We start from the raw sequence: 8,571 nt of genomic DNA on the forward strand, positions 1-8,571 counted from the left end.
TCATATGAAAATTCCCATTAAGACAATGCTAGGCATTTTTTTTCCTAAACTCTTTAATTATTTTCTTTTTAGAATGTGCTGGAACTATTTAGCAACAATTTTATCTTCCTCAACTCTTAAGCATACTATGTATTGACTTATGTATTTAATATTCTCTATTTTACTTGCCAAAATATCACCATTTCTGAAAACTCTCTGTACATTTTTCAGGGATTAATATGAAAGTGTACAATTATCCTTTGTTAATAAAAATTAAAAATGCCTGAAAAAGATATTCGGCACTTCAAGCTTGAAATTTAGTTGTGATAATGCAGCTGAAAATAATGAGCTGCAATTAAGAATTGTAAGGATAAAATACTGTAAAGGTAAATCTGCTCTTAACACACACCATTTCAAAACAAGCCAGTTTTCAAAGTCAGCTGTGCTTAACTGCCCAGAGCCAAGCAAAGCCAGAACATAAATTATATTGTTTCAGTATCTGAAAAGAGTTTCCTCAGTTACCTTTACTTCTCTCAGCCTCAGACCATCTGTGCCTATAATTTTCCATTTTTCCCTCTGGCCTGTTACAGCTTTACGAGCCTTAAAAGCAAATGGAAGGTTTGCAACCACTATTTCTGACTGGGGGTTAAGTACTCCCCTTGGTTTCTTTTTCTGCTTTTCTTGCTGAATTATTATGATATTTCCTATTCTAAATATGCATTCTTATGCTATATGAGCCAGTGAATAAAAAAAACCAAACATGTTTCTGGTACAAATATAATGTGAAAGTATCACAGAAATTAAACTTAAATTAGCCCCAAACAGAAATGCACACTTAGGAATGAACTTTTGTTTCCCTCTAATTCTAATTAAAGGAAATATATATTCTATAATCACAGAAATGTTCTGGATCTGTTTCAAGGTTCGAGCTGTTTAGAACAAATAGCTAAAAGAAAGGACTACCACATAGAAGGATCAGGTGAGTGAATAGCCTTTCTTGCTGCAGCACTGTTAAGCCAGTTTCTCAATTACGTGAAATTCAGGAAAGCACAGTGAGTGTAACCATGGTTGCAGAGCATTAAAATCCAACTCTGCCATAGGGTTCCAGAGAGACAGATACTTTTTATGGTACCAAACTGCTGTGTCACACACAGAAAATTGACGTACAGCTTAAGAAACAAAGTTCATTAACTTCAAGAGAGAAAAAAGTAACAACTGAATTAAATTGATGTTAATATTCAGTAGATGATCAAAATGCTTAAGGACACAAAACAGAGACATGAAGGTCACGTACATGGTATTTGTCACAAGCCATCTCCACAATAATGGATGAAATGATGTCAAAAAATTTAGCAAATATCAATGCATGGCAAATTGCTGTTTTAGCATGTGGTGTTCTTTTGTCTCAGCTGAAAGAAATGTGCATTACTAGGCTGTCCATTGATGTTACAGCAAAAGACAGTTCCAGCAGAAACAAGAGACACATGCTTTCTTTGTGGTTTTTGTTTTGTTGTTTTCTTTTTTTTTTCTGACAAAGGATATTCCAGGATGAGGTGAAACCGGATAATGTCCAGGTGAATTTACCAATTAATTTTCTTCCATTTTTATGCTGTCACTCTGATTTAATTTCATCTAATTTGCCAAGGCTATTAGCAGAGAAAATACAAGAACTTATGACTTGTGGAACTAGTACTTTGGAAGCCCTTATGACAACCAGAGGTTGTGTGGTAATGACCATATAGAGCTGTCATTAAACTGACCTCCTCTGAGAAAGCAGGTGTGTCGGAGAAAGTGACAAGGAAGTGAGTTTTTCTTGGGAAGTTATAGTCAAAACAATCAGCGGTCAGATGTGAATATTGACATCTGGTGTAACCACTGAAGGCATTGGACACCCCTCTGAGAACACAGGGGTTTATACGCAGAGAACGCCCAAGGGAATTCTCTTTTTTGTTAGCAGCAGTGAAGAGTTCAGACATCCCCTGCCCGAGGAGGTCTGGGCTGGGTGGGGAAGGGGAAGCCATGAGGCCTGGGAGAGGCAAGCCAGGAGTCCCAGGCAGAGAAGGAGGTGAAGGGAATGGAACTGGGCTGGCCCCTGCAGGATGGAATGGTGGAGAAACACTGAGATGTCCCAGGCAGCCCTCCTCAGAGAGAGAATGAGCCTGTGCCACCTGGAAATTTGATATCATGTGCCGGCAGTACGCCAGTGGCAGAGGAGAAAGGGAAGGGGTAGGGGAAGGTGCCCAGCCCTGGGAGTCCTGGGAAACCTACTGTGAGATTTCAGTCCTCATGAGGGAAGAAGAGTTTCAAAGGCTGATATTTTAAGCCCTTCTTGTACAATGAAAGCTTTGTGAAACATTAATCCTCCTTGATCTGAAAGAGAAGAGAGACTACCTTGGGGCCTGAGATGGCAGAAGAAGATGGGAAAGAATCCTAGGGGGGAGGAGGTGATGGAGAGGCTTTTGGCTGGATTTTTTCTTGTGTAGCCATAGACTGAACCACTTTTCCTGTAACACAGAGACTTCATTTAGGAGGATGCAATGGTTTGAGCCAAGAGAGCAACCTGCTGCAGTGACTGCCAGTGCAGGAGTGAAGAAAACAGAGGAAGATGAAGAGGCTGTGGTGGTGCTCTCTGTCTTCAGGGAAGAAGATTTCTGTTCTCAAGACCCTCGGCCCCAGGGGAGGATAAAATGGGGGGGACTGTTGTCTCAAAATTAGAAACTTGTTTTTTGGTACTTGTCAAAGCATCCTTAAAAGGAGCCCTGTAAGCAATTTTGGTCAATGCGTGGTGGTGAGAGCATGGTACATGGATGGAAGATGTCACGATGGCAGATTTTCTCTGGGAAGTGCCATGTGTGACACTGAAACATCAGAGGTTTCAACTGTGTTTGCTATGGAAGACCATGGTACAAGAGAGACTCCTCTCCCCCTTGATGAACTGAGAATTGATTATCTCAGGGGTGGTAACTTGATCGAGAGTCCAAGGTTTTGTCTCAATGTGCTTTGGTGGAAATTGGGTGGGAGGAGGAGGAATCTTTTAGAATGTTTCTTGTGTGTTCCTTTTATTATAGTGTAGATTAATAAAGTTTTTTTTCTTCATTTCTAATCTTGAGACTGCTCTGCTCTGTCTCTGGTCACATCTCAGAGTAGCCATTTGAGAGTAGCCATACAGTAGTCATATATAGAAAAATACATTTTCATGGGTGCACTGGCACTGCGCCACTGCCAACCCATGACAAGGTGTCAGTGAGCAGTTTACTGTGCCTTAGGTATCATTTTGGGGAAGGGAATTCCCGTGGGAATACTGCTCCCTTGCTTGTAAGACTTGTAAAATGGTCAATATTTTTCAGTCACTTTTCCTTCTTATTCATAATTTTGTGCTTACCCTTTGACTGAGGGCATGAAAAGGCTGAAGGTGTTTGATTAAATCACAGAGAAATGGGTGAATTGAGACCAATGAAACCAGAGCTATTTCCTTTCCTACTCACAGTCACATGTATTTACATTAGCCAAGTATCAGATGATGTCTGTGTAAAAAACAGAAAGAGCAGAAAAGCTTATCTCCTCTTGTATATTTCCAGTGTATGTATTTTCAAACACAAGATCTAAACCTAAATGCAGGCCAGATGGACTTCTTGAATAAAACCCAACCCATTCCAGGGTGCTGAGGGTGGGTTCTCCCCTTTGAGAAAGAAATGTCCCAAAGAAATGGGGGGACAAATGCACAGGTTTATGCATGTTCATGTAGCCTAAATCTGGTGCTGTATCATCTTTTTCTTGGTGCCTGAAGCTTGGTGTGATGACTCCACAGAGGCTGCAGCATCCTGCTGTGTTGTTTTTAGCTATCCTACAAACTGTGGCAGAGCAAGCAGAAGACTCATGCTGTTTTAGAGACTGCATAAACTAATTTTAGAAACAGCTTGGAAGGGGAAGATGAGGTTTACAGCAACAATATTGTGTTGTTTCACTACTCTAGCACCAACATATTATAAATATATTTCAACGTTTTAAAATAAAGTAAAACCTTATTTAATACTGACCAGCAACACAGTAGAAAAGAATATTGCAACAATAATTTTCAGTGAAACCTGGTAATTTTGTGTTAGAAGAGGCTGCTTCTAAGGAGGAAATAAATACAAATCACAAAAAGCATATGTTGTGTTGGCAGTAATCAAACATTGGCATGTTGGCAAACATACTGGCATTTTCTTTGGTGCTCCCTACTTTCCTCTTGCAATGAGCTTTGTTTCTAAGCAGTCAATCAGGGAGAAATCTGTTGCCCTCTAGATATATCTAGATCTTTCCCTTCCTTTAACCTCTTCCATTAAATGCCTCTTACAAGACAAGTGGGTGGTCACAGACCCCTTTCAGCTTGAATGAAAACACTTCAAAGGTACTTGATTAGCTCAGTGGATACAAGGCCTCCTATCTGTCCCCTCCACCCCCCCACCAAGTTTAATATCTCCAAAGTAACTACAGCTGATGGACAGACTGCTGAAAAATAATCTCGTATTCATTTATGTATCTTGCATGGTTATTTCTTTTTCCAAATTAGTAATTTATGAAAACGTCCAGAATGCATTTTAGAATAGATGAAGCAAACAAACCCCCCCTTTTTTATTGTTGTTGTTGTCTGTTTCAATATTTATATCTATATTTATTTGAAATATGTTATTTTGGTTTAAGTAAAAAAGATGTTTGGGACTTGACTGACAACTAGTTTAATTCTACAGAGACATATCAGAAAAATAACACTTCCACATTTGCCACATAGCTAATCTCAAATACATAAAATCTATTATTCATCTCAGAATGACTTGTGACAGTACATGTCGCATACGAACTGTATGTCAGATGCCCTAAGCTCCTAGAATGCCCAGAAAATTGTGAAGTTATGATTACTTGGTTCTAAAAGGAACTAAAAAGATAATTTTTTAGAGCCTATGTTGCACAAACAGCATAGTTCTGCATCCCCATCTCATGCTGTGGACAGAGGTTACTTCCACAATCCATGGTTATCCTGACATAAAATTTCCTCTCTACAAACTGGACCTTTTCAGGCTACTGTGCTGACAGTGTAAATACTGAAGGTAATAAAATACTGAATCTCCATTCATGTTATCCCTTGGCCCTGACTGCTTTACAACCATATAATATATTGTACGACATAATTAACTGCTCTTACATTGCTTCCAGTATTTTATGCCCTGTTATTTAATTTATTATTTGAAAATATTTTTTGTAATTTAATCATTATGAAGTCAGATGATGGGTTCTTACACATCTGGAAAAAAGGCAGGTTGAACAAATTTTTTAATTAGCAATAATTATTTGACTCTTTTATGGTGCTTTGTTTTAAGCCTAAACATGGTAATTATTTTATTAATATTATCATATTACCATTGATATTGAGGTTTTTTTTTTCTGGACAGTGTTGAGAATTCTGACTCCAAATAAGTTTTTCAAATGATTAAGTATATAAAAGAGAGCTAATTGGACAAAGAGCTTTTTTAAATTGCTCAGACTAGCTCCCGATATAAACACAGATCAGGATTGAAGACTAGAGACAGGACATATGTCTGCTTTGGAACAGAAGTAAGTGCACAAGCACCTGAATTTATCTTTGTTGGTTGCAGGACACCAAGAGAAAAACCTGGTGTCTTCAGTGCCCTTGGATGCTGCAGCTTTGCCTGTTAATCCATGTCTTCTGACAAACAGGAGCTTTCAGAACATAAGCTAAAACTATTGGCAGGCCAGCAGGGATCTTCTGAATTACAGCTCTTGGGATTTAGTCTGGAACTCGTTTTTCATCTTTATAAATTTTTTTTTAATTGGATGGCACGCGTGCCCAAAGAGGTAATTATAACGGTGAAGGCTCTTTTATTAGCTGGTGTACCAACTCTTTACATTACTCAAATAGAATACGGAAAATTGATACTCCTTATTTGCCTGAGGACAGTCAAACTCACAAATCCTTGGGAAGGGTACAGCTTCTATTTTGGCAGCTGTTTGGATGTAGATGAGACCAGCTTCTCCTCATGGAATTACGTTTTGGCACACTAATAATTCAGAGTCCTCTGAAAGAGAAAAGGGAGCGATTGAGGTAAGTATATTAATAAACATAAATCTATATAACTAACTTTTAGGAATTCACCAGGGAGGGAAGACAACTGATTTGGAAAAAGCAGAGAATTTTACCAACCCATCCTCACTATGGAACAAAACACTAGCTTATGGTGGAGAGCTGAAGTGCCACCTGTGGCTGTTTTCTGTGTTGTATATGATGCTCACTCAATAAACTGTGGTAAATATTTTCAGAGCAGGCTCATCACGTCAAGCAGATTCCTGAGCAGAAGAGGAGTTCATTGCTACTTCATCTGTGAATCTTGAAATATGGAGTGTGAGACTTGCTCTGAGCTCCCCAGCACAGCTACTGCTTAAGTGTGGCAGAGTCAGAGGAGTGCCAGGGTGCCTGGGCTCCCTGCATGAATGTCTGCAGCAGCTCCATGTCATTGCTGCAGTCAGTCTGCTCCGGCTGCAACCCTGATGTAGAGTGAGGTCTTGGTCATGATCTCAGGTTCATCCTAGTCTGCTCTGCAAATGTTTAAAAAGTCTAGCTCTTTGGAGATCCTTTGTGGTGCATTTGCAGTAGCTCTGATGTGGCTAGCAGAGATCTACTGCATCCTGGCTGCCAGCCACCTCCTGGACTGGGATCCTGTGATTAATGGTTGCAGTGACTTGAAACACTCCCGGGAACAACTCTAGGTGGCTCTAGGTAGCCCAATAACTTTTAATGGTGAGTATCTATCAGATGTCTATGTCTCTAGAGCAGGCAGTAGCTGAGCATGCTGTTTTAATCAAGGTTGCAAATTTTGATTGGAGCCTCTGAATTTATTTCTTGGATCTGTCTTTTACTTCTTATCAGCTAAGTTGGTATTTTATATTTTAAGATATATTCCCTCTAAGGGAATCTTAGATTTTCTTTTGGGTAGCAGATGAATCAATTGAAATGACAGTAGAATTGTGGGTGGTTAAATCATGAGTCAAGAGGTATATTTGAAACCATACTTGATATAATCATTGGACATTTTATCCAGAATATTCCTGGTTTTAAAAATATTTTCCACATTGCCTCATTTAATACACTAAAAGTTTTAATGGAAATGAATTGGTGAATGGAATTCAAAAAGCAGTTGAAAATTAAATACTTTCTATCAAGGCAGTGATCACTTCAGGCTTTAAAGATAATAAGTTTGATGTTCTAATCAAAGCAAAATGGCATAAAGGTTCATATGCAATGCAATATAAGCAAAGATTTTGATTGTTCTCCACAAAACATTCTCTGTCCTAGTTAAACTGATTAGGGCTTGTATTTTTCAAATAGCAGCCTATTTTTTGAGTTTCTTAGTAAAAATCTGGAGGCTTTTATACTTTTTGTCTAGTGTCATGCCAGCTGAAGTCTCATAATTAGACACTACTGTGTTGCTTAAATTTGTGTATATATGTTTCACAAATACTTAATGTACTTTGCAAAATATATATACAAATTCATTTTATATTAATGAATTTTAATTCAGTCTGTAGGTAAAGCAGATATGAATTATTGTATTCTTTATTGTCCTGAAGTGAGATGCACAGAGATTAAACAACTTTCTAAGACTTAGAGGTAGTTGTTTGGGGTCAGTCTAATGCCTTTGCTAAGCAAAATCCTTCCTTCCTGGTATTTTCCTGAGCCATCAAAGTAGGAGCAAGAATGAACCACACATATATCTAATTTCTTGCCTTTCCGGAATGAAAACCTTGCCAATATATTTTAAACAAAAGGAACTACCTCTAAAATGTGAATTGCATCCAGGGCACTAAATTGTGCCATCTTATCCAGGCACAACAGGCTCCAACACCTGATCCTTACTTCCTTAGGAGTTTGACTCAACACTGATATTTTCATTGAGTTGCTGCTCACAGCATCTAGGAAGAATCAGCTACTGAACCTACATTGCTTTTGTAGGAAAATAAGTTGGAATGGAATGGTCCAATAAAGTATTCATTACTAAAAAGGAGTTGGTTAGATGCTTTGTGCCTCTGACAGTTATTTGCATGAATATTTCATTAACACGTTTTTTAACAGCTATCACAGAGACTATAGGTAGCTGTTGATTGGACCTCCTGCAACCCAGTGATTATGTTTCTGAAGCAGCCAGATATCTCATGCCTGTGGTGGGCAATCACTATTTCTGATTTTTATCGGCTTTCAAGAGTAATCAAGTGACAGTTACCAAGTAGTGTAGCTGCCTTGCTGACTCAGAGTTGCCTTCTATGTATTTTAATGATGTTATGATCCCACTCACTTCTTGGGGTGCCAAAAAACCCTTTACCGAGTTTTCAATGCCTGTTTTATTAGCTATGTCAGTTCAGTTTAAGTAGTCAGACACAAAAGCTTTTCACTTGCATGCACACCAACAGGTAGTAAAGACCTTAATGATCATAGATTTTAAGCTGTAGTCGATAATGAGTGTAGAGTGCAAGAGAGGGCATAAAACTTTGTAGTAGTTAAGATTATTTTTACTTTGGGAATGTTTTAATTTCATGAGTTTA

The sequence above is a fragment of the Lonchura striata genome, chromosome 1 (genome assembly GCF_046129695.1).
Source record: "Lonchura striata isolate bLonStr1 chromosome 1, bLonStr1.mat, whole genome shotgun sequence".
Taxonomy (NCBI): domain Eukaryota; kingdom Metazoa; phylum Chordata; class Aves; order Passeriformes; family Estrildidae; genus Lonchura; species Lonchura striata.